The sequence below is a fragment of the Ciconia boyciana genome, chromosome 12 (assembly GCF_034638445.1).
Source record: "Ciconia boyciana chromosome 12, ASM3463844v1, whole genome shotgun sequence".
Taxonomy (NCBI): domain Eukaryota; kingdom Metazoa; phylum Chordata; class Aves; order Ciconiiformes; family Ciconiidae; genus Ciconia; species Ciconia boyciana.
The window spans coordinates 10,986,785-11,009,675 of record NC_132945.1 but is presented as its reverse complement, the minus strand read 5'-3'; the positions used below and the strand labels follow the sequence as shown (position 1 = coordinate 11,009,675).

The 22,891-nt window shown below is 42.1% G+C and overlaps 1 protein-coding gene across 9 annotated transcripts in view; it reads left to right on the top strand.

Annotated features, from left to right (window-relative positions):
- Positions 1 to 5,521: 5,521 nt before the first annotated feature.
- HTR2C (5-hydroxytryptamine receptor 2C) overlaps positions 5,522 to 22,891 on the top strand; it is a 186,649-nt gene continuing 169,279 nt past the window's right edge. For 4 of the 9 annotated variants that reach the window (XM_072877416.1, XM_072877418.1, XM_072877403.1 and 1 more), the window contains exon 1: positions 5,522 to 5,819. The gene's annotated coding sequence lies outside the window, so the exon portion shown is untranslated. Of the gene's footprint in view, positions 5,820 to 15,246; positions 15,415 to 18,832; positions 19,006 to 20,028; positions 20,169 to 22,684; positions 22,812 to 22,891 lie in introns of all 9 variants that reach the window. The other 5 variants (XM_072877413.1, XM_072877396.1, XM_072877397.1 and 2 more) reach the window with 4 other exon arrangements.

Sequence of the window (22,891 nt, the reverse complement as noted above, 5' to 3'; positions counted from 1 at the left end):
AGCTTCCTTAATCTTTTTGTTTCCTATTCATGTAGCATTTTCCTGTGGTTTAGGTCATTATTGTTGCACTCTCTGACCTTCATCCTCTCCATCCCTCATTGTAAATATTTTTCTTTATAGTAATTTTAGGATTACTAAACACAGTTTCATTTGGTGTATGATTGAACTTTTATAATGCAGCATATTAATGAATGTGTATTACTGATGTTCCTAGAAACTGTACTCTTGAACAAAGACCTCATTGTGCTAGCAACTTTATAAACACATGATGCAAATGGCCTGTGCCTGGGAGCGCTTGTAAGTATGAGACGAGCTGGTTGCAGGTAGGGACTGCAGCAAGCAAGGGGATGGGGTCACTCACAATAGCAGGGGGTCATCAAGCCACAGCTATCACTATAGATGCCTGATTTTGTGATGGAGGTGTAACAAAAAATGGGTGATGAATGAGCAGGTGTGAGTTACAAAAACTTCTGGCTTGAGACATGAACAAAGTGCTCCCAGGTCTGTATCTTTTTCCACATAGCAGAAAGTATAAAAACAACCTAGATGAGATTGATCCTGTGCACGTCTTACCACTGGCCACTGTCAAAGTCAGACAAATGCAACTTCTTTTATGGTATTCATCAGACATAGTAATATTCAAGTTCTAATTTATGAAATTAATGTGCTTTGTAGGTAGATGAAAGATGGTGATCTACTGAATAATGTTGTACTCATTCTTTGTTGCTTTGACTCATGCTTAAGAAAGAAGTTTCTCAAACTTTTTTGGTTTGCTTCCTCAGATTCATTCATCATATCTGTCTACAAGAAGAAATGTCTTTTGTTGAATTAGAATTGTGCATATCTTAGCTGCTGGGCTAAGCAGAGTATTTTTGCTATGTTGTGAGCAGTGGGTGTAAAGAGGGTTTCTGCTTCAAAATAAGTGTGAGTATGTGTGTCACTAATTCATTAGCAGTTGGTATCTTTTCAGTTCTTATTGCAATGATCTAATGACCACAGTTAACCTCTGAATCAATGTTATATTGGACAGCTGAGTTTTGGGGTGTCCTCCAAGAGAAGTCTGCAGATGTGAACAGCATGAGATTTAAGTAAAATGTCTAGAAATGTCAAAAATGAGATGCACAGCCTGTGCAGGGTGTGAATGAGCTGAGAATGAAACTAGGCTGAGCAGCAGAATGGAAACCTGGCACCATCGCTGCCCAAGGAAACCTTCCCGGGCCACGTTAGCCCAGTTGATCCTCTGGTGTCTGGAATTTTTTCTGTCTAGAACTGACGTGAGCAGGGAAGATAAGGATTCAAATGCTTGTGGTACCGCATCTGTCTCCAAGCGGACTTTCAAGAAAAGGCCAGTGATGCTGGCTGTCCCATAAGCTTTTCATTAGCTGACTCACTTAGCACTGGGAATAAACAGGGAACTGAATCAAGCTGGGCCTGTCTTGGACTTTTCTGCTGAATCCTATTTTTAGCTACACAAATGCAAATCAGAAGTACTTTGCTGAAACTGGTGAGGTACTTTATAATTTATTTGTCAAATTGGTGATAAATTTCTGAAGCAAATGGTTCCAAAAGAATCAGATCTGTTGCTGCAAAATGTCCACTCCGTCTGGACAGTGAAGGCTATTCAGCTGCGCCGGAGGATGCGATGAGTTGCTGGGACTGGGAACATCAGTCAGCGATGCAGATGTGAATGGTGTATGCTTTCCATTAAATGTGAAGGCAGAAAACATTTAGTATCATTAAAAGAACAAAGTTGACATATTAAATAATCAGCTTAGTAAAATCCATTTTACAAAGGGTCTGCTTCTGGAAATTAGGTGTTAGCATTTGGTAATAAAAGGCTAAATATGTGAAAATCCTGAAACAGTGCTGTGAATGTTGTGAAAGAAAAACAAGCAGTGTCTGTAAAGTCAGCTACAGGCTATAGGTCAGCACTGACGCTGAAATAAACAGTCTCAATATCCTCATGTTTTCACTCCTGTCCATGCTCTACTCCATCCTGTGTGCTCACACAAGCAGCAAACTGAATTGAGAAGCTGATCAAAATCAAAAATAACCTTTTTTCCATGGGAGGCTTGGTTGGTTTTAGCTTACTCCTAAAGCAGTGAAATGAACCTCATACACATGGTACATAACGCTGCGTATTTTGGGAATGCTGTTGGCTTTATACTTTCATATGCAGCTGTATATAATTTTTCTTAGGTGTTTGGCAGATGCGGGGCACTTGCAAACAGTGCTTGTTCCCAGCACCCTGTGCCATGCTTGCCTCCCTAGCTGTGGTTCGGAAGCTTTCTCTGAATATCCAATAGCTTCTACTCTGTTAGTGAAATGCAGGTTGCTCTGGAAAGCAAATTATGCCATGAAATAATACTTCATAGCAATCCTCAGTACTAAGCCTTTTACAAGCTGTCAATATTTAGGATTTGTCTGTACATAGAGGCTTAGTTTTATCTGTGAGTGAGGCCAGAGATGAAGAGAGTTTGCAAGCAGAAGAAAACGAGTGGGCTGGTTTGTGTGCTCAGAGAGCTCCGTGGTGTCCGATGCTGCTCCCACTTGCAGCACAGCACCAGGTAAGGGATGAGGTTTTCCCCCTGTCCAAGGAGGTTGTAAAGATGTTTTGAGATGTGAGTTGACTGAAAGAGGAGGCAAAGCACAGGTTAGTGTAGCACAGAGTGTAGCAATCACCTGCTCAGGATCTAAACTGGTCATGATGTTAGCTCTCTGACTATGCCTGCATAGTTTTAACATGTGGAAAAACTCATTTTTGGGCTACTGACTCATCTGGGATTTTTGTGGTACAAAGTTTGGATTAGGAATGGAGAAAAGATGACTGACATCTTTCTGTTTGTAATTTCTTCTCTGCAACTGCTTTTAGGTCTGGCTTTCTGGTGTTTGAGGTCTTGCATCTTGATGTGTAACCTGGTACAAGTAGCTGTCCTATTTAGGCTTGTACCTGCAGGATTACCTGGGTTGAAGAGATTTGTGTAGGAATTGCACTGTCCTGAATTCTGCTTTGTGCTGAAACTCGGTTTCTCTGTCTTCCTCCCCTGCTTCAAGCAGTCTGTGGACTTCGAGCTTATTATAGCAGTATGAGGGCTATGAGCCTCAATGGGCTTTGGGGTGGGACATTGCAGCCAGGAGTGTAGCAGCAGCAGCATCATCAGTTGTGCTTCCTTCCAAATTAGAATAAGCCTATGAAACAGAAATTCTCAGTGAACAACCTGCCTTCTGAATTTCACTGTTTGAGGGCTAATACCTCTCCCCTAAGAGATCTGTTTCCCTACCTTTGGTTGAGCCTTTCTGGCTTTTTAAGGTCTGTCATTGTTTACTGAAGTGTCTCTTCACTTCATCATCTCCTATCAGTTGTGTTGTATCATTTTATTCAGGTGCATTTCTGATGGTTATTATACCCAGCTGATGCCCTTGCAGTTGTTAATTTGGCTCTGTATCTTTCAACTTTTCACTGCTTGCTGAAATGCTGATAACTTCACACAGCCTGTGCTCTCCTTGCTGCACCTGTAATGTTATTCTTTCTGCCTTTTACAATATATATGCTGGTGGCCTTTTGCCAGAACACTGGTACTGACACGTGTTGAAGCAGGAGAAAATAATTACACTTCTATGAAATAATAATGCCTGTTTTATATTTCTGAATGTAAAATACACTTATAGGCAAACATTAGCACTTTGCCTGTTTATAATTGATGGCTATACCAATTATGGCTGGTTTTCATGTGACAGGGAGAGATTAAGTGTCTGTTTGTGCGGTATAGTTCTGGAGGCTGTGCGAGTTACTGGGCTGCAGGGCAAAGCCCAATCAGGATTAAGCCACACAGGGCGAAAAATTTCCTGAGGATCTATCAAGGGGAGCGCTGTGGAGGTAGGAAGGGTGGGTAAGAGTGGAAAGATGCATAAAAAGTTTCTCATAGATCATCACTTGCAGGGATGGCACCTGCACATATCCCGTCTCTGGTTTTGGTTTGTCACTGAGGTGTGGGCTTACGAAAGGAAACACTGTAGTAAAGAGCTGTGCTACAGTGGAGGGCTGTATCTGTAAAACTCGGGGTGGAGAGAAATCCACTTAGAAGGGTAAAGGCATGGCTGTGTGCACTGCACCTTCGGGAAAGGCTGTCAGTTTTGAGGTAACTTGTATTAAAGTATCTGTCAGAAGAAAAGCTGAAGCAAAACTAGAAAACTGTCCAACCTGTCTGAATGCAGCCCTATAGAAAAAGCAAAACAAGTGTACTGTTGTTAACAAGTGCTTTCATGACAGGAAGGGAGGGTCAGTTAACAGCAGAACATCTGGACAAAGACCACAGACAGACCTAACGGTGGTGCTTCCCATGGTTTACAGAGGACAACTGAGGCCTCCAAATGTTTACAGAGGTCTGGAGATATGTAACTGGCTTGTTATAATGGAGATAAAGATAGGACAAATACTATCTCCTGAAGATTAATCAATTTTCCTTGCCATAAATCTTGCTTTATTAAAAAATGTCTGAAATTTTGTTAATCGTAAAGATACATGTTATGAGACATGCCAATGCTATATCAGGGATGCAACCTCTGCGTTGACAGCTTTGACAGGTAGCGAGTGGCTGCCTACACTGATCTTCTGTCTGAACAGTTTGTGTTGAAATGAGTGAAGAAGCACTGAGTGAGCTCAGTTAATAAAAAGGAGATGATCGAAGCTGAGCAGGCACATTTTTGCTGGAACAGTTTAAGGACTGTTCATATAAACAGCTCAAATGGATGGAGAGGAATATAATCTCTGGTTGGAGGCATGGTGACAAGCTGTTGAGGCAGTGCTGGGGCACAGCTTCAGGTGGGAGAGGACATCCCTGTACTGTCAGAGAAACTGGATTATCAAGTGCCATTTCTGCGTCCACCCTGCTAATAGGAATCCTGTTTGTAGTGTTCCTGCTGCTGCTAAGACTACTGTTTATCACAATGACATTAGTGGATCCTGGATGCAATTCTGCAGCTTTTTAGAACAGGGGTTGGTGTCGTCTTGTTGTATTGCACATTTAAGCAGAAGCTCCTTATAAGCCACATACCCTTCTGACATTCATTTAATTGCTTTTGTTAATGCTCCTTGAGAGCAGTCACTTTAATTTTACATGATATATTGCAGTCAGAGTATAAATATCTGTATCAGTCTATGTGGTTGCAGGAAAAATTGAGCTGTAGAATCTCTGGGGGAATACAACTCCATAGGGACTCAGAGTAAATATTTCTTGAAGTCCATAGTTATTTGACTGCTCTAATCTAAGACTCTCTTCTCATGCATTTCAATAGTTATGCCAAAACATCACATATCAGCATGGTTGTGATCTCCTTGGAGTTTCTTCTCTGGCCTCTTGAATAAGAAAAAAGAAGAAGATGCTAAGAATTAGTATTTATAGCTGTTACATTAACTTGCTGTGTTCTTATGGCAAATTCAGCACTGCTGTGGGATGCTTTGTACATGGTGTTGGAATATCTGCTATGTAGCACCTTAGCTTTTATTTTTCCCAATGACCTGTTTTTGGCTTGTCTGCGTTTACTACCTAAAATACTCTTTAGCTAGTGTAATTTTTCCTGATTTTTCCTGCTGCTCTCTGGCTGGTCTTTCCTCTGAAAAATGTAATGCTGAAATTAAAATTCCTCATTTCTGCTACCTTGGGGGGGTGTTGTTCTGAGATACTGTCCTGAAAGTAGTCGTGGAAGAAACTGTGCCTTTTTATTAGGTCTGTATTGGCATTCTGAATTAATTCCAGCAACAGAAATGAGCCAGCATGTCAAGGATGATATGCCCCTCATGTGCTGGCTTGTGGAAGAAGGTAAGAGCCTGCTAATGCTGCTGGGTGATGGTTATTCTTTCTGTGCAAGGGAACCTGCTTTTATTTCTGTGTTGAATGAGAAGATGTTGCTGAATGTGCACAGTTGAGGGTGGATGGGGTAGAACAATTCTAGTTAGACCTGCTGGTTTAAACCTGGGGCAGGCAATGGGTATGGCCACTGTTTTCATAGCTGCCACCAAAATAGAAGATCTAGTTTTCCTTTTTGGATTCTGGCTGGACTTTGCATGCCTGCTTGCAAGTGTATCATGTTTGAACTGAATGGTCTATGATTAGCTGAACTTTACGTAGTTATGGTTGGCTTAATTTTACATAGTAAATGTTTCAACAGTGTCCAAGAGGTAGTAAAGGGCACAGCCTGCTGTAGAAGCTATCTCCAGGTTGACGTGCAATGTTTGTCCAGTTACTGATGTTTCTATCATGTTGTTTTGGAACACTAGGACTTACGCTTTGGCTTATAGTACTGCATAAGCCACAAAGAGAAAGCAATAGAGCAGCATGTAGGAGGCGAGGCCATCTGCAGAGAATGAAATACTTGAGTAATTCATTAGGTGATTCATCCTGTGATGGTTCTTTGGATCTGTAATAAGAATTAATACTTCTCCTTATGCAGAGGAGGGAAAAATTAATTCAGAGTTTATAGCAAAGCATAAGAAGTGTCTTTGAAGCCTTGTCAAATGTTCCTATGATTTAGGGATCCAGCGCATGGGGGCAGTTTATCAGTCTGGGCCAGCTGAGGGGCTGCCTTGAATTAAGTCATCTTGATCAGCACTGGAGTCTGCTGATAGAAAGATGTAAGCAAAGCCAAATATGTGCCTGCTTCTACTTTCCTCTTTGATGCTGCCTTCAGTAAAATGCTCAAAAAATACAAAATACAGTAGTCTCATTTGTATTAAAGCAGTCAAAGGATGCAGGTCGACTTCAGATGGTGACCTCTTCAGTTGCTGGCAAAAGATGTTGCATTTCTTTACTAGAACAGGCAGTAAGGTAGATCAATTGGAATAGAGCTCTCTGCTGCTGCTCAAAAAGCAGCAACTGTTATGTGCACAAGAGAAAATCTTTCCAGTTCATTAACAAAGAAAGAAGGGACCTCTCGGTCAGACCGTTGGATCACTCCAGCTAATATTGACTCTCAGCGGTACAGATCGTGGTATGTTGTCCTTTCATCCCTCTTATATCAGATCTGTACCTTCCTCCTCTGCTTGAAGCTGTGGTTCTAATCTTTCTCACTTTCAGGAGGTCCCAGCAGAATCCTTTCCATCATTTCAGATACTTTTCTGACTGTACTTCTTAACCTGTCACTCTCCTCCACGTACATGGGGCCTTACTTCTGAGGGTATCAGTGCTTGTTGTCTTGATTTCCCAGTTTGAGACTTGAAGGTTTGTAGTTTTTGGAGAACTGTCAGTGAAGTAATTGTGTGCTTGAACAATAATTTCAAAATATAAGTCATCCTCAGTCAGTAACTGTGCACATGCTTTTTGTAATATATTTGCAAAACAACTTTAATGTAGCTTCAACAGTCTCAGGATTTTATACACAATGATCCTGAGAGTGAGTTTGGTCAGTGGCTCTATAGTTTTATAGACTGTTTTTCAGCTTTTTCTTTTTGCTTTTTTTTGGGTTGCTTTTGTTAATTTTTGTTTGTTTAGGTTTGGGGTTTTTTTGGTTGGGGTTTTTTTTGTTTGTTTTTTGGGTTTGGGTTTTTTTTTTTTTTTTTTTGGAGGGGCCATCCATTTTGAAGGTTCATCCTCCACTTTTATTTCTATAGAGCTTTATTCACATCTGCAGCTTGTTTAGCTGTTTCTGTTCTGTGTCTCCTCTCCAAGTGCTGACACCACAGGGCATCCCCTGTCAATGCAGCAAATGCAGCACTCCTGCTTGGTTCCCGCAGCTCTGCCTTGCTGCTGTGTGCCCTAATGGTGCAGGCCTCCAGCCTTGAACATATGTTGGTCCTTTCTGTCCTGAACCTGTACAAAGAGGCAGTCTCTGAATCTTCCTGCTTCTTCAGAGAAGCCATGACTTCTGTTCATCTTCTGGCAGGATTTGTGCTTCCTGCAGCCTGACTTCCTAGCTATAGCCCTACTCTTCGTCTCTTCTGCCTCTGCCATTCCTCCTTGATGTTCTTTTCTGCCTCTGTCTTCACCTCTCAGGCTGAAGTCCTTCATCTCTTATGAGTCCTTAAGGAAGGCAGTGTGTTGGGCTCCTCAAATATGAGTGCCTTGATTTTTATTTATTTTTGGCCACATGTTCACTCCTCATCCTCCTTTACTTCCACCTTCTGCATTTCTGCTCGTCTGTCCACACCAGGCCCAGGCTCAGAGCATGTGTCAAAGGTATCCCAATCCTCTCTCTGACTCCTTGCCTGAATCCCAGCATACCTGTTGCACTTCTCTCCCCTCAAAGCTGGGGTTGCTCAGACAAAGAGTTGTGGTGGTGTCCTGTGATATAACTCATTATGCCTTTGCACTCACATCTTCTATGGAGAGATGCTATCTCGCTCTGTTGCATGATGGTATTCCATGCATTGCTCTCACCATAAGGCACTGGTGGATGTTGCTTTCAGGTTTGGCTAAACCTGTTTGTTTTGGGCAGTGCTCATTAGAAATTGTGTGGTCTTGGCCAGCTTCCCCACCAGTGGTAAAAAGTCAGCATGCTGCTTGAACAGCACAGTGTGGTGGTGGGTTATGACTGTTGGGATCTGCTCTCCGAGCTGTTCTGAGCATACTTTATCTTTCTAAAACCAGCCAGTCTTGTGTTCTGTTCTAATGAGATTTGGGGGGGGGGGAAAGAAGAGATTTTATAATGAAGGTTTTTGAGGTATTATACTCATTAACACTTGAAAAGTTTTTTATCTGTTCAGTTTTCGACCTTAGGAAAATTTTCTGAAGATGTTAGCTGTTTGCACAGCAAACTTATGATGATAACAATTTCTTACCAAGGAGGGAACAGATCTAATATTTTCTGTCTGTGATTGTAACTCTGAGTGTGACTTGCATTAGATTTTGGTGCAATTTGGCAAGTTTTATGCTGATTCACTTTGGATACGGGAAGGCTGAAAACTATTCATGCCAACCTGAGTGTGCAGGATGTGAGTCACTGCCTGATGGTCATTGCTTGGTCTGGCTAAGAAGGATATTTTCTATGAACTGAGTCTGTGCATCTTTGAAAATTACCCTTTTACATATATATGAAAATTTACCTAAGTTCATTGCAGCTTTGCACTGAAAGTGAATTGCATCCTAGGAAGTGCTATATGGCCTATGCTTTTATATTTAAACAATTACTGCATCAGAAATATAAAGCCCCAAAACCTGCTCTCAAACCTTTGGAAGAATAAATCATTTAACTGCCACTGTGGATGTGTAAGAGCTGCATGCAATCCCTTGCAGGCTTCTTGAAGTCTTTGTTTGGGAGCACATCAACATGTGGTCTTGAGCTGCTGTCTTTTTAACATGTTTCTGATGACCCTCCTTGAACACTGGTCTGGATGTAAGGAGCAGAGTGGGTCAGCTTGATTTTTGTGGACAGCCAAAAGTGGGGGTTGTGTGATGTCTAATGATGGGTCAGTTCTGGGAATGACCCACTCTGTGACACTCGAGCCACTTACTGCCCTGGAAACAGCATCTAAATCATCCCCTCTGCTTGCTCCACGCAGTTCTGCTATACTGATAGGCAAAGATCAGTTTTAGCATGCCCAAGTCATGGGCAAGAGCCTCTCAAGCCTCTTCTGGCTGCTTTGAGTAGGCTGCGCATAGAATCTTTCAGGGGCACAGCTATATTAGCCATCAGAGAATACTCTGCCTCAGGGATGGAGTTGAAGTCTCCTCCTGATAGGCATGCAACAATATTTTTTGACAGCAAGACTATAAACTGTATCAACAGTTGGCTGCAAAGTCACCATGATAGATGCTGCTGTATATTCAAATGTGCTTGAATTTAATTTAGATGTTGCTGGGGAAATAAACATCATCATCCTTAAAGAGACACAAGACTATGAAACTAGTTTCCCTGAATGGATTTACAGGAGCTAATTTCATGTTGAACATCTGGCCTTTTAGGTGACTGGCAGCGGTTAACTGTGATGCACTGGTTTTCAGCGAATACTGTTTTCATAGGCAGTGTGGAGTTGGTGCAAACCTGCAGCATCAGGCCCTAAAATAGCATTCCTGTTCTCTGGTAAAGGAGTGAACATTTTGTAATTGCAGATTGGCATAAGGTAGTGAATTTTTTTTTTTAACATTAAGGAAAAAAAGAAATCATATACCTCTATGTTGAGAGGATTAATTAGTTACTGGATACAAGCCATTAGTGTAAAATGCTAAATATTGTTCTTCTGGAGAGTATATCAGCTAGAACTGGCCAAGTATTGGAGAGTATGTTTGCCTCTTCTCCCATGGACTAATTAATTAGGGAAATTACTGTTTGAAATCTCCTACAGAGATATGTACATGGAGGGGGAAAAAGGGCTTTGGCTAAAAATTAGCTTTATGGAAATCTTTTTTCCAGCTGCCTCTATTCTCAGTTCTTCCTTCCACTCAGAGTTGCTTCTTCCCTTTCACTACCGATAACTGGTAAATTGTTCAGTAAAAGCACTAATGTTCTGTCACAGCAGAGACAGAACATGAGAGAAAGGATGTCTCTGCCTCTCCCTGCTTATCTCTGCTGTTGCAAGCTAAATAGCTGCCTCCCTGCAAGCACGCAGGGAGCTGAGGAGAAGCAGGAAGGGGAACCACCACCTGGCATTCCCACTGTGCCCGCTTAGCATGGGGTAGGTGATGGACAGCTGCGAGCAGGGTGTCCTGCTAGTTTCTGTTTTCTCCTGTATTGGCTCGGGATGGCTTGCGGTCACCTCTTGCATGACTCTCCCAGCAGTTAGCCTTCTCTGAAGCTCTTCCCTTGCCACAGGTAGCTGTTTCTCCCCTTGAGTTTTGGTAAGTAACTAGCTCCCTTCCTCTCTCATCCCTGCTCAGCTGTTGGAGATGCTTCCCCAGTAGCCCACCAGGTTGGGATGGAGTCCTTCCATCCACTTTGAACTGCAGCTTAAAAGATGGAGCGACCCTACCATGTCCTTTAAAGGACATAAGGAAAATGTATGAGTTATTTTTAGATTCTAAAAACTTGCCACAAAGCCATCCTTGGTGAGACTAGATGTGACAGTTGTAGCACTCCAGAGAGGATGGATGGGATCGAAGTGTTGCCCTGGTGTGAGCACTGGGACACAGTGATCTTTGCCATGGGGAGAGTTGCTGCTGTTGTCTCCCAGGAGTCGCTCTCCGTGTGTACCATCGCAGTGAGAATGTGTGCTGCTCAAAGTGGTGCAGGGGCCATACCTGTGGGACAGGCTGTGCTTATATATATTTAATAGGATCTCAGGCACCAAGTTTTGCTCTGTGCTGCTCGTTCCCTTTCGCTCTCCTCCTCCCACCACCCTCCTCTAGCCTGCAGACCAAGGCAGGGCAGGATCTCTGGTCCCCTCTTCCATGTCCTGATTTCAAATCATGGTAAGGGCTGGCTTCTGTACTGCAGGTTTTTCTGTATATGTATGTCTGAACAACTTTCTGCCTCTGCGATCCCAGAGCTCAGCTCAACTTTCCCACTCGGGGATGGGAACTATTGTTTGGAAAAGTGTTTCCCTCCATTTCCATTATGCTTCAGGCTGGCTGGAGATACCTTCTGCCCACTACTGGGTGAGCTTTAGGGGGTGAGGACTTTGTGCCTGTGCCAGCCGCTGTGGTGGTACGAAGGAGTCTGTGCCCAGCAGTTGCCTTCTGTTTGCTGGTGCTCCTTTGACCAAGGAGGCTGCATGCGGTGGCTTGATGCCCTGGATCTGTACTCTTGCTGGGACACTTCCCCATCCCTGCTCGCATTGTGCCTCTGACAGACAGTGGCAGCACCACTCTGTTCTCCTTTCTGAGGACATCTTTTTTAAGCTTGGTTCACCAGTTCTGATGCTCTGAAGCTGAAATACTTAGTAACAGGCTATGATGGGAAAGGGTCGTGTGTCATCTTCCAGTGGCATTTGCACAAGCTTGAAGTGAGCTCTCCTGAAGAGACTGCCAGGGGTGCAATTCCTTATGTTTGAAAGTGTCTGCAGCTCCTCTTCCTACTGTCTTGTCAATATAGATAATTGTGCCATTCTTGAATGTGTGTCAGTTCAGCATAAGGGACTTCTAGTCTTAAAAATAGCAGCAATAGGCCATGGTTGGCTTTTCCTCTGATCCAAGCCAAAGCAGGGCTTGGATCTGAAGGCAGGGTGATGTGGGGCTGCTTGCCGACAGTGCTACGTGAAGCAAACCCTTCTCTAACACAGGCTCTACTTCTGTTAATGAATGAGTCTAGAAGGTGTGATTTAACTTTTGTCAGCTAATTGATTATCCTGAGGGCTGCAAGACTCCCACCTTCATTTTACAAATTGGTACTAAGGAATTTTGACCCTGAGAAGGAGGCAAGAAACAAAAGACCTCATTTCCCTACTTGTCTACCTCCCTAGCCACGCAGGCGCATAGGAGGCTCTCTCTGCAGGAAGAATGCTAAAAGATTATTTTTTCAGTTTTAAAAAAACCCCATACTTTTCTTTCCTGCTTTCATCAGACTACGTCTTGTCTTCTGTGGGATGCTTAAACTGCTAACTAAAACTGCAAATGCAGCTTGTGTCTGGATTTTCTCATGTACTAACAACCACATGGTCTGCAGTAGGTCAGTTTTCAGCCTGTTACAAATGGTGTTCTGGTGTAAATGCATCTAAGTGAAAACACCTGGGCAGGTGCTTGGGCAGGTAACTTGTATTGGCTGTGAGTTTGGGTTTGCCCAAACCAGCTGCAACTGTGCTGGAAATGCTACCAGTGTGTGAGAGAGGAGCAGAGGCTACACTGAAAAGCTCACAAGGACATCATCTGTGTTTGGGATGCTTTGGGCATAAGGAATTGTTAGTGACAGGGAATTTAGGAAGAATGGACTTGCAGTAACATACCCAGCATCTAAGATGATGGATCAATAAGCAGGTATCTAAAGGTTTTTTACATACTTCCCCCCCCAGCTTTGTGTATTCAGATGATTAGCAGTAACAAAGTTGACTTCAGCAAAATCCTTTACCAGATCTATACGATCCATAGCAGAACTATTTTCAGTTGTGTATATTATTTTCTTGTGTGCATGCATCTCTTTCTTGGATATCTCTTAGGATTTAATGATTAGGGCTGGGGGATGGAGAAGTTTTGGATATCTAACGCGGGTTAGAATTCTTTAGAGAACTGAAGTTTCTGTTGCTGCTCCAGGAGTGGTCAGACACCCTATGAACAGTTCTGGAATAGTTCCACGCTGGGTGAGTCCAGGTCTGCACTTGGGTGTTGTGTAAATGGTTTTCTGATGCAAAACCATCTTTTTGTTTGTGTGACCATTATTTTTTGAGACCGTATACCCTAAGCAAGCTAAATCTATGTAGCAAAGTGAATTCAAGAAGTTTAGTGCTTGTTGTGTTGGAATAGTGCTAAGATTAGAAAAGCCTTTTATTGGATAGGCTTGACAGGAATAGTCAGTTAATATCTGCATGTAATTTAAAAATTCAGTCCCTTCTTAGGTGAGGGATTTACATGAGTATAATGTGACACTACAGCAGGGGAGCAGCAAAATACCCAAAAGTGAGTTGGCATCTTTGCAGCAACCCTTAGGCGAGAAGTTTTGGTGCTGCGAGGTGCCGGTCCTGCGGGCACCACAGGCAGCAGCTCTGGCAGAATCTGCCTGCAGAAATCAGCTGTCACCCCGACCTGCCATGAGGATAAGCAGGCGGATGGATCTACAGTGATGGGCCTTCCTTGCACCAGACTTCTGTGCTTGCAGATCCCACAGCATTGTTAGGAACCTCTTCAATCATACAGCTATTTTGTACTCCAATCAACTTTTCCTTGCTGCTTGGAGAGCAGCAGCTGTGGGGGTTACTCACTGAGTGAATCATAGCAAAAATTAGTAGTTGTCTTTATGAATTATCCCCTCACCCGCTTACCAGATTTCTGGTTGGGGTTTTTGTGTTGTTTGTTGTTTGTTTGTTTGTTTTGTTTAACATTAGGTTTTAGCTTAATGTGAATGTCTAGGGAAGTCCTGGTGATTTAGTTTCTTGTATAAATTGGCCCTTCTCTGGGGTACTTCAGCATTTTGTTGAGTTATTGTGCAGTGTTTAAATGAAATGTGTTCTGGGTTTTTTTTAATGTAAAATAGACTGTTCTGTTACAAGAAACAAGAGCATTGCAAATAATTTTTCTTTGTGACACCTCTAACTTTTGCCAAGCTGTGGCTGCATTTCTCATTCACCCTTATTTCTTCCTACCTTCCTACGTCACAGTTGCATTTAGACCTGGAGCAGATGGCAGACTTCCTGCTACTCAGGTGCTTCTCATTCTAGTGGCAGACAATGATTTATGTGGCTGAAGGTGTAACTTCCCATTCCTGCATAGCCACAGGAATGGACCTGTCTGACATCTGGTATGCAAGTGAGCACTTGCATTAGCAGAGGTTTAGTGTGTTGCAAGAACTTCTCATATGCTTCTAACAGGGAAATGTTGCTGTAACAATGTGCTATCTGAAAAATGTCAATGACTTGATATTGGCCAGCTGGATTTTCAAAGAGCCACCAGCCTGTGGCTGATGGTTTCCAGACCTAAGGTCTAGTGCTTGAAATCAGTAGATGTAAAAAGAAAATCAAACACTGCTCATGAGCTTATAAAGGCAGGATAAATATTAAAAGCAAAAAAAAAAAATGTTTTTGTTTTTCATTACAAAGAACTTTGAATTCCTACTGGGCTATTTTTGTTCTTTTTCTTGCCTTACATTTTAAAAATTTTTATTTATTTCATTTTTAAAGTACATTTGAAAGTCTTGCCCTTGCATTTTTGCTTCCTGAGTGTTGCTGCCCTCCCTCCTCAGATCCATTAGAGCAGTGACATTTCTGGGTTGAGTTGAACTGCTGCCATTGCTTCCTTCTCCTCCCACAGCAATGGGACTGCTGCCTTCCCCCTCGCTGCCATCGCCTCCCTTCTGTCCTCTGCTGGGGATGGTACAGACCCAGATGACAAACCTGGCAGAGCTGTTAGCCTGGATGCTGCTCTGTGCTTGCTGGAGGAAGCTGACCTAAGGAAAGAGTACAAACCAGTGGGATTTCCAGTCAACTACCTGCACAGCCTATTTCAATGGGTCTTCTGGTATTGGTTTTGTCTGCTGCTGAAATGTTTAATTTTCAAATTGATCTGTGATGCAGTATGACGAAAGATGCCTTCTGAAAGAGGTTAATTACCTCTTACAGCAGAACATGCCACGCCAAGTACTATGCTGGCTGTTTCCAAGGATCAGTTTTGGTTGACCACAATCTCTCTCAGAGTGAAAGAGATTAACAAAAACTAATTACTTTTTTTTTTTCAGGATTTGGGCCACATAAATAAACATTTAACATAGCTTTTCTGAGAAGTGTGAAGTGATGCATTCACCTTCCCATGCAAGTCTTGAATGTCTGGGATGTGGAGTAGCTCCTTTTACTGAACCCTAAAGCAACAGAAGTGTTCCAGGACATGTTCAAACACAGCAAATGTGGTGAGCTGCGTATTGCCATTATCCACTCTGTGGGTTTTAAAAAGTGACTGTCACAAGTGCTTGTCTTCACTGCCAACTACCTAAGCTGGCAAGATAAATGTAACCTTTTAAATGTATCTTGGTTTCTTTTGGGTTGATGGATTATTTTGTTTGTTTGTTTGCTTGTTGGGTTATTTATTTATTTATTTTTAGCAAGGGGAAAATGATGATGCTAAACTAATTGGTCAGTCTAAGTAGCTTCAGGAAGACACTCCACTACTTTGAATCTCGTAATCTTGCAGTAGGATGCTGAAGTTTTGCACATTCTGCAATATAAGACAATTGGAAGAAAAAATAGCCCATTAGGACCTCGAATAATACAGCACAATAGCAAAGACGCAGCTTCCCACAAACCCCAGTGACAGCAATTCAGATTTCCTTTTCATTCTTATCCATGGGGCTGCAAAGTAGAGGAGCAGATCTGAAATCTGGGAAACTCTCCAGAATAATTTGTAAGCAAATGAGGGATGCAGCCCTGCCTTCTCTGAAGAGGTTCTTTGCCTGCACCTGTTCTGCTACCAGTGCTCCCAGTTACTTGTGTCCCCCAGCAGATGGGCTTGCTGGAGTGCCTCACTGGGATTTCTTACTTGTCAGTAAAGTAGCAGGCCCCTTGACAGACCTGCTGTCTTTTAATAGGAAGATATTTTCCCATTTGTCCAGGTGTTGAATACATTTTTATAGACAATGCTTCTATATTAGGATTTTTAAAAAATTCAAAAAAAACAATGAAAGGTGGTCTGTTGCTTCTCCATATTACAGCAGATGGGAAGAGGACAGCGCTGCCACAGTATGTTTTGTTACTCTCAGAAATTGTCCTGCCACTGCAGATACTGCTGTAGGTGCTGAAGTGATGCACAAACCACAGACACTTACATGATAATGATAATCTTTTAACCTCTTGTCCTGTGCTTTAATCAAACTGAGTATATGTGGGAAAGCACTAGAAAGGGATAACCATCAAATCTTATTTTTTCACGTTAAATTTCCAGGATACGAAGGTAAAGAGCTAGGATTTTCTGGTTCCACCATTTTCTTCTTTTTTGGGGTGGCAGGGGGGCAGAGAGGGAGTGTTCACTGCCCTACACAGTTCTTCTCAAGTGTGAATCACAGTTATGATTTATTTTTTAGATACACTGATATACAGGTTAAGTCAGAACTGGTCTGGTGCTTTTGCCTTTAATACAATTATTTCTATACTTTGAACAATTCATAATGAATTCTAAAGTAACTTAAAATATTTGAATATGTAAACCAAAAACTGTGGAACAAAATCCCAATGAAGTTTTGACAGAAAAAATTATGATGTTTCATCATTTAAGTTTCAATAAACTTCAGATATTTTAAAAGTTTACACACTAAAAAAAGATAAAGCAACAGAATTGTAAAGTTTTTAACACTGGGTTTTCTACATTCGATCCCACTTAACTTGCTGAGTTTACAAAGAGCACAGGACACATCTGCAAAGCCTTCAGTCCCTTTGCACCAAAAGATGGCCAGTTAGCCAGGCATTAGTCCTTCCCTTGAAGGGACTGGATACTTAAAGGTTTGGATGTCAGCCTGGAAGCTCTGAGATCCAGAGTCAACCTTTTGCGAAAACCTGTGTGCATGACCTTGAATAAGTAGCCAAGTCGCCTGGTAGCTCATTCCCCATCTGGCAAATGGGGATGATAAAAGTTCTCCACCACTCAGCCAGGACAAATAGCAGAAAAATGTAAGCTGTTGCAGAAGGCAGAAGATCAATATGTTCCATCAGTTTGTGTCTTTCAGTTCAGAACTTCTGTTCCTACACATTGTTTAAAAACCAAATAAATAAAACTGTTGTTTGGGGAGAAAGAAACAGAAGGGCAGAGAGAGGCAAGGCAGGAGTGGGGTGCGTGGGTAACCCAGGGCTTGGTGTGCCTGGATGGTTCAGCATGAAGGAGCAAGCAGGAGATACGTTGGCTTCCTTCCCAAAGCTCTGGTGATCCCAAATCCAGCTGATGCACTGTTGCATTTGCAAACTCGTGGGTAAGACAGGGCTGTGTGCAATGCGCTCAGCAGCTCTTGCCCCATCATATGTACTGTATTAGGGACATGGGTCTCTCACTGCGCGTCCCAAGCCTATTTCATTTTACCTTGACTTCTGTTGTACTTTATACCCCTGCTCTGTTGTTGTAATGAGGTACTGGTGTAACCACTCAAAATCCCTACAGGCATATTTTGCAGCAATGTTGGTCTTTTCTAGTGAAAAGGCTGGAAATAATTATTCTTTTTGATAGCCAAACTTCTTCAGAGAGTGAATAGGAGGCATTACTCCTAAGTAATAAGGGGATTAAGTGAAATTTCTCAAAGCAGTAATATATTCAGCTCCAGATTTGAAATGTTCAAAACATTACTTTGTGACTGCAAAAAATTACTTTAGCCAATGAAAAATGCCAGGGAAATTTCACCCTGGATGGTCTGTGATTTGGGGAGAGAACTCTCATCTTATGCTGATGCTGCTCTCTGGTATATTTTTTTTTTCCTCTCCTTTTTTTTTTAAACTGAAAAATCAAATGCAACGACTTTCAGTAACTGGGAAAACCAAAGATCTTCCTTTATTTTGGGAAGGTTAGGATCGCTCTTTGTTCTACAAGTAGCAGAAAAAGCAAGCATCAGAGGATGGTGTTAAAATAGTACCCTGCACCTCTCTTTAAGAATATCAGTCTTTTCTGTTATTCAAAAGGGAAGCAGAACAAAAACATTGTGGGCAATATTTTATAATAGAACAATGAGCCTGAATAGATAGATTTAAAAACCCTTGTTTCATAAATGTTTTAAAGAATCTTCACAGATTTAAACTTCATTTTTTATCATTGCTTTCCTTATTATGCATCAGCTTTTAAGTTCCGTGGTACCACTGCGAAAGAAATAAAATGTCAGATGTGAAGGATGTTATGATCAGTATGCAGTGGCACTTTTATTTGCTGATTATAATGAAGCTTCTCCCCATCACTTTCCTTCATTATTTTTATTTCTGCACCTAAAATGAAAAGGAATAAATGTACCTCTTGCTCAACAAATATTTTTATAAGATCAGCAATTGATTGCTGAATGTCAGGCTGCATGGGTTCTTCTGGACATACCCAGTGATGCGCGGTGGCTAGTGGAAAGCCACATCCCTCTTTTTTTTTTAAGCAGATCTGTTCTTACAAAGGCACCTGTAAGGGAACTGAGCGTGCTGTGGTCAAAGGGCGCTTGCGGCAATGTATAGTTTTCTGGTGTCAGAATATTCTTCATCCTTTCCCATTCATCTTGTAATAGCGTTTGGTTCAATGCAGCTACAAACTTCGCTGATGTTCTGAGACTGCAGTGGTCTTGGGATTTCTTGAGTGGCAACCTCTAGCATTTGTTTTGATAGTGTTGGACAACGTTAAAAAACAAACAGCAACAGAAGAATATACTGCTTTTGAATATCTTCAAAACAGCACGTAATGACCTGCCCTGAATCTTGCATGCAAGTCTTCGCAGAGGTAGTACAGAAATCTGGCTGAGTGGTTGGAGAAGATTCTGCTGTGGAAAGCTGTTTCCCAGGTACTTCAGGGAGTGAATAATCCCTTTTAGTGACATACAGTAAATGAATGGTCTAGCTTTGTCTGCCTACACTTTCAATCTGATTATTTCCTGTTATTTACAATGTTGTGTTAATTGAATTTTCTTAATAGTAATAAATAGTATCTAGCCGTATGTTGACTTTCACAACTTTATTGTACGGTAGGCATTGATGCAGCATAGCTGATTAGAGCTTTAATACCTCTGTGACATAGAGTGTGAAGCTAGAAGAGTAAAAGCAATGACAGTTCAGCTCTTTGTGCAGTCTTCTATGTTACAGAAACATCTCTTTAAAACCAAAGTAGGGGTATTTCTGCAGTTCTAAAACATGCCAGGTACTTTCAGGCATCCATTTTTGGCCTACTGCTTAGAAACAAACTTAAATATAAATGAAGTTGTGCCTCATGCTTTTAGTGGATCCGAACTACTCCCTCTATGACTATAAAGCTGGTTGTGCCATTCCATATCCCCTCATTAGATGGACCAGAAAGGCTGCAGAGTCATCTAGCTTTCAGATTAGGACATATCATGCTTTCCTTTGGCAGGCTGAAAACGATAACAAGATTTGTTATTTACCATCCTTTCTTGGGGCTGAGCTGTGCACTTGCCATCAGAGCAACTATGAGCAGTCAATGTGCACTGATTTCCCTTTTTTTTTTTTCCTGTAATATTTTAATACTGGGCTTGTTGGGGGGGTGGTATTTATTTATTTATTTTTAATTCTTCTGGCCTGTTTTCTGAGTGGAAAGGGCAGTCTATCAGCTGGCATGGAGCGTGCTCACAGCATGAGGCCCTGTGCTAAAACATTACATCTCTGGGAAGGGGGGAGGTGGGTTACCACCTCAATCCACGTTAGGTATGCTGCTTTCTTACAGCCACTATAAATACTGCTTTGGCATGGTAAAGGGTTGTATTTTTGGTACTGCAGGTATATACAGGGCTGCAGTTTAACATAATCACGTGCTGCTGATTCCCAAATGAATGATCCTCACCTTGACATTTTAGTACCTGCAGCACAGCTGCCTGGGACTGCAGGAAGCACAGTGGATGGTGGGCAGATGGCGGGCAGGTGACTCTTCCACACTGTCCCTGCCTGCCTCGCCACCGGGACTGGCAGAAGTGAAGGTACATAGGCTCCAGAGGAGGTATGAACATGAGATAAGATAAAAACCTGCCTGTGTGTGGGGTATGTGCTTGGAGAGGCCACTGCTTCTGCGGACTGCTACTTTCGCTGCACTGGGTGCCCTGCATGCCTCCTACCAGATGAGCGCTGAGAACAGATTCAGAAATACTGTTTGCCCAGCTTCATCTCTGTCTCACTCTGCGTATCCATCTCCTGTTCTGTGTTTGGTTCACTAATCTGATTTATCAGCTGTCTCCCTGTAAAGTACAGGATTAACTTTTGTGTAGTATTTTAAGCATTATACTCTACTTATATTCGGGATACTTTTTAAGGTTAAATAAAGCATGCTCGAATATCAGGTATCCATTAATAGCCCTTGGTGTTTTCATCTAAGAGCTTTTTCTGTAAAAATGTTTTTCCACTGCAGTTTCAAAAAACCTCCTTTATTTTGTACAGCTTTTTAACATGGTAATTTTCAAGATCATCTCCCTGTAGTTCTGGTTTCTATTTGTGGTCACTAAGCTGCATCTTTGACAGTCTCTTTCTGTTTGTGGTGAGAATGTATTTTTCCACAAGATTGAGTTGACTGAAACCGTTTCATGTTTCCAGTGGTGTAGACATGTAACAGGCTGGAGATTTCTTGATAATTCCCTTCTGAGTAAAATTAGGAAAAAAAAAAAAAAATTGCAAAATTAAAAGATCACTTGATGACTTGAATTATAGCCCTTTGTTCTACCTTGTTAGTTAACATTCCAAACAGTGATGTACAAACTGCATAATTAGTTTTGCTAAAATGTACCCAGTGTGGAGCCATCTGTGTAATAGTTGACATTATTTATATTCAAAAGGGACATTGCGATAGCTGGAAGAGCCCCTACTCCCAGCTAACCATTTCCAGTGTGACTCTAAATTATTGATTTACATTCATTCTCTATTAACCTATTATGAGTTCATCTGCTGCTTTCAGCTCTCTTATCATGTTGATGTATTTCTAATTTTCCAAACTGAATAGTGATTTACTGCAAAGATGTTGGGATGAATTGTTCTCCAGTGAATATCTGAAAGCCTCTTATGCCCCAGATAGCCTCTTTAATTTGAAACCTGCATTGGGAGCTCTGGTACATAACAAGGCCAGCAGCAATGCCTTCACAATCCTTGAAAAGTCCCCTTCCTTTTTGTCCTTCCTGATCTACTGAGTATATCCTTGTATTTCAAAAAGAGTATGAGATAACACGCTCGGTGTCTTTGGAGATGGAATGACCCTTCTAGTCTTTCTGTGCTCTGCCCAGGATGCTCGTGGGCAGTGAGAGTTGATTTTCTTGTCTGTTTAGGAGGTACATTCCATCTTCTGCAAAGCGCTTTGAATTTATTGGGTACTGTCTGCTATGCAATTGCGCTTGGTGGCTCTTTCATGCTTATTCTGCTTGAGTGGGTTTTGTTCTGTTCTAAAATACGTGTTTGCATATTGTGCAACCACTAGGGAAACCATATAACTCTACAGGAATAAAGCTATTGCTAAACGTGCATTTTTTCAGTTAACTTACATGGTAAAATAAATTTGGAGAATGTTTTAATTGGAAGCTGTGACTTAGAAATAATTTTTGAGAAAATTATAAAGCAATAGTGAAGTAAAAGGCAAAGTTATATGAATGCCATGAGAGAGTGAAATTATATGTTCTAGGATTGGCTGGTTTTGAAGACATCTATTTTGATCAGTACTGATTACAATATAGTTTTTCATCTTTTCACTGGAATTATAAAATTATCACTCTGAGACTCTGCTCTGTGTTGTTGACTTAGTAAAGGTGGTTTTACCAACACCCATGAAAAATGCAATTAGTAGCTTACAGCATCTTGAAATGATACATACTGTCATTGTTATAGGTGCCACAATTGCAGGCAGATGAGAGTGAAGATGAAGGACCTTTTTGGTCCACGCTCCTGCAGTGAGCTTAATGCTGCAGCATGAGTGCTGCCCCACGTCTTCTCTGAAATATTTGGGCCCACAGCTGCCAGCAGCAGTGGCTTGGGTATCCGACTGAGGTGCTTTGGTGTTTTCCTACAGTGCTTGTACAGTTGTTGTACTGCGATCAGAAGAGTCAGAGTTAAAATACACATTTGGCTCTTTGAGGTGTGATAGCTTGGCTCACAGGCAGGTGGCTGGAAAGCCTGTTCCTAGAGCTGGGACCAGTCCCGCTTTCTTCTGGGATGAGCCCTAACCTTGCTCTGGAGTGAGGGTGCTGAGCCTGCAAACCTCCTTTTTCCTCATGCTGTTTCAGGGTGATAGTGGATGAGTTGCATGATTAACTCACCATTTAGCACTTATTTCCTGGCTGAGCCAGAGGCTGTTTTTGTGGACAGCCTCGTGTTTCTTTTTCCTGTGGCTGTATAAGCCGCTGTGCTGAAATCGCAGTAGTCGCTTCCTAAAGTGGATGATGCCCACACAGCTCCTGGAGGGGATCCTGTGGGTTGTGTGCTGTGATGTGGGAGGGCCCTGGTGACATTAATGGTGATAACCGCCTCTCCGTGTACCCACAGAGGTGTCGACTGGCAGCTGTAAATGGTCACATGGGACAGCTGTGCCGCAGCATACCGTACTGCCGCTTCAGGATGGGGAGAGCCTGCACCGGGAACACTGGTGGGAGCCCAGGATTGACTGATCCTGGTGAGTCCCTGCAAGCATGGCAAAAGGCTGCCAAAGCTGCTGGCTCTGTGGGAGACAGTGCTTTTGGGCTCAGGCCTTCC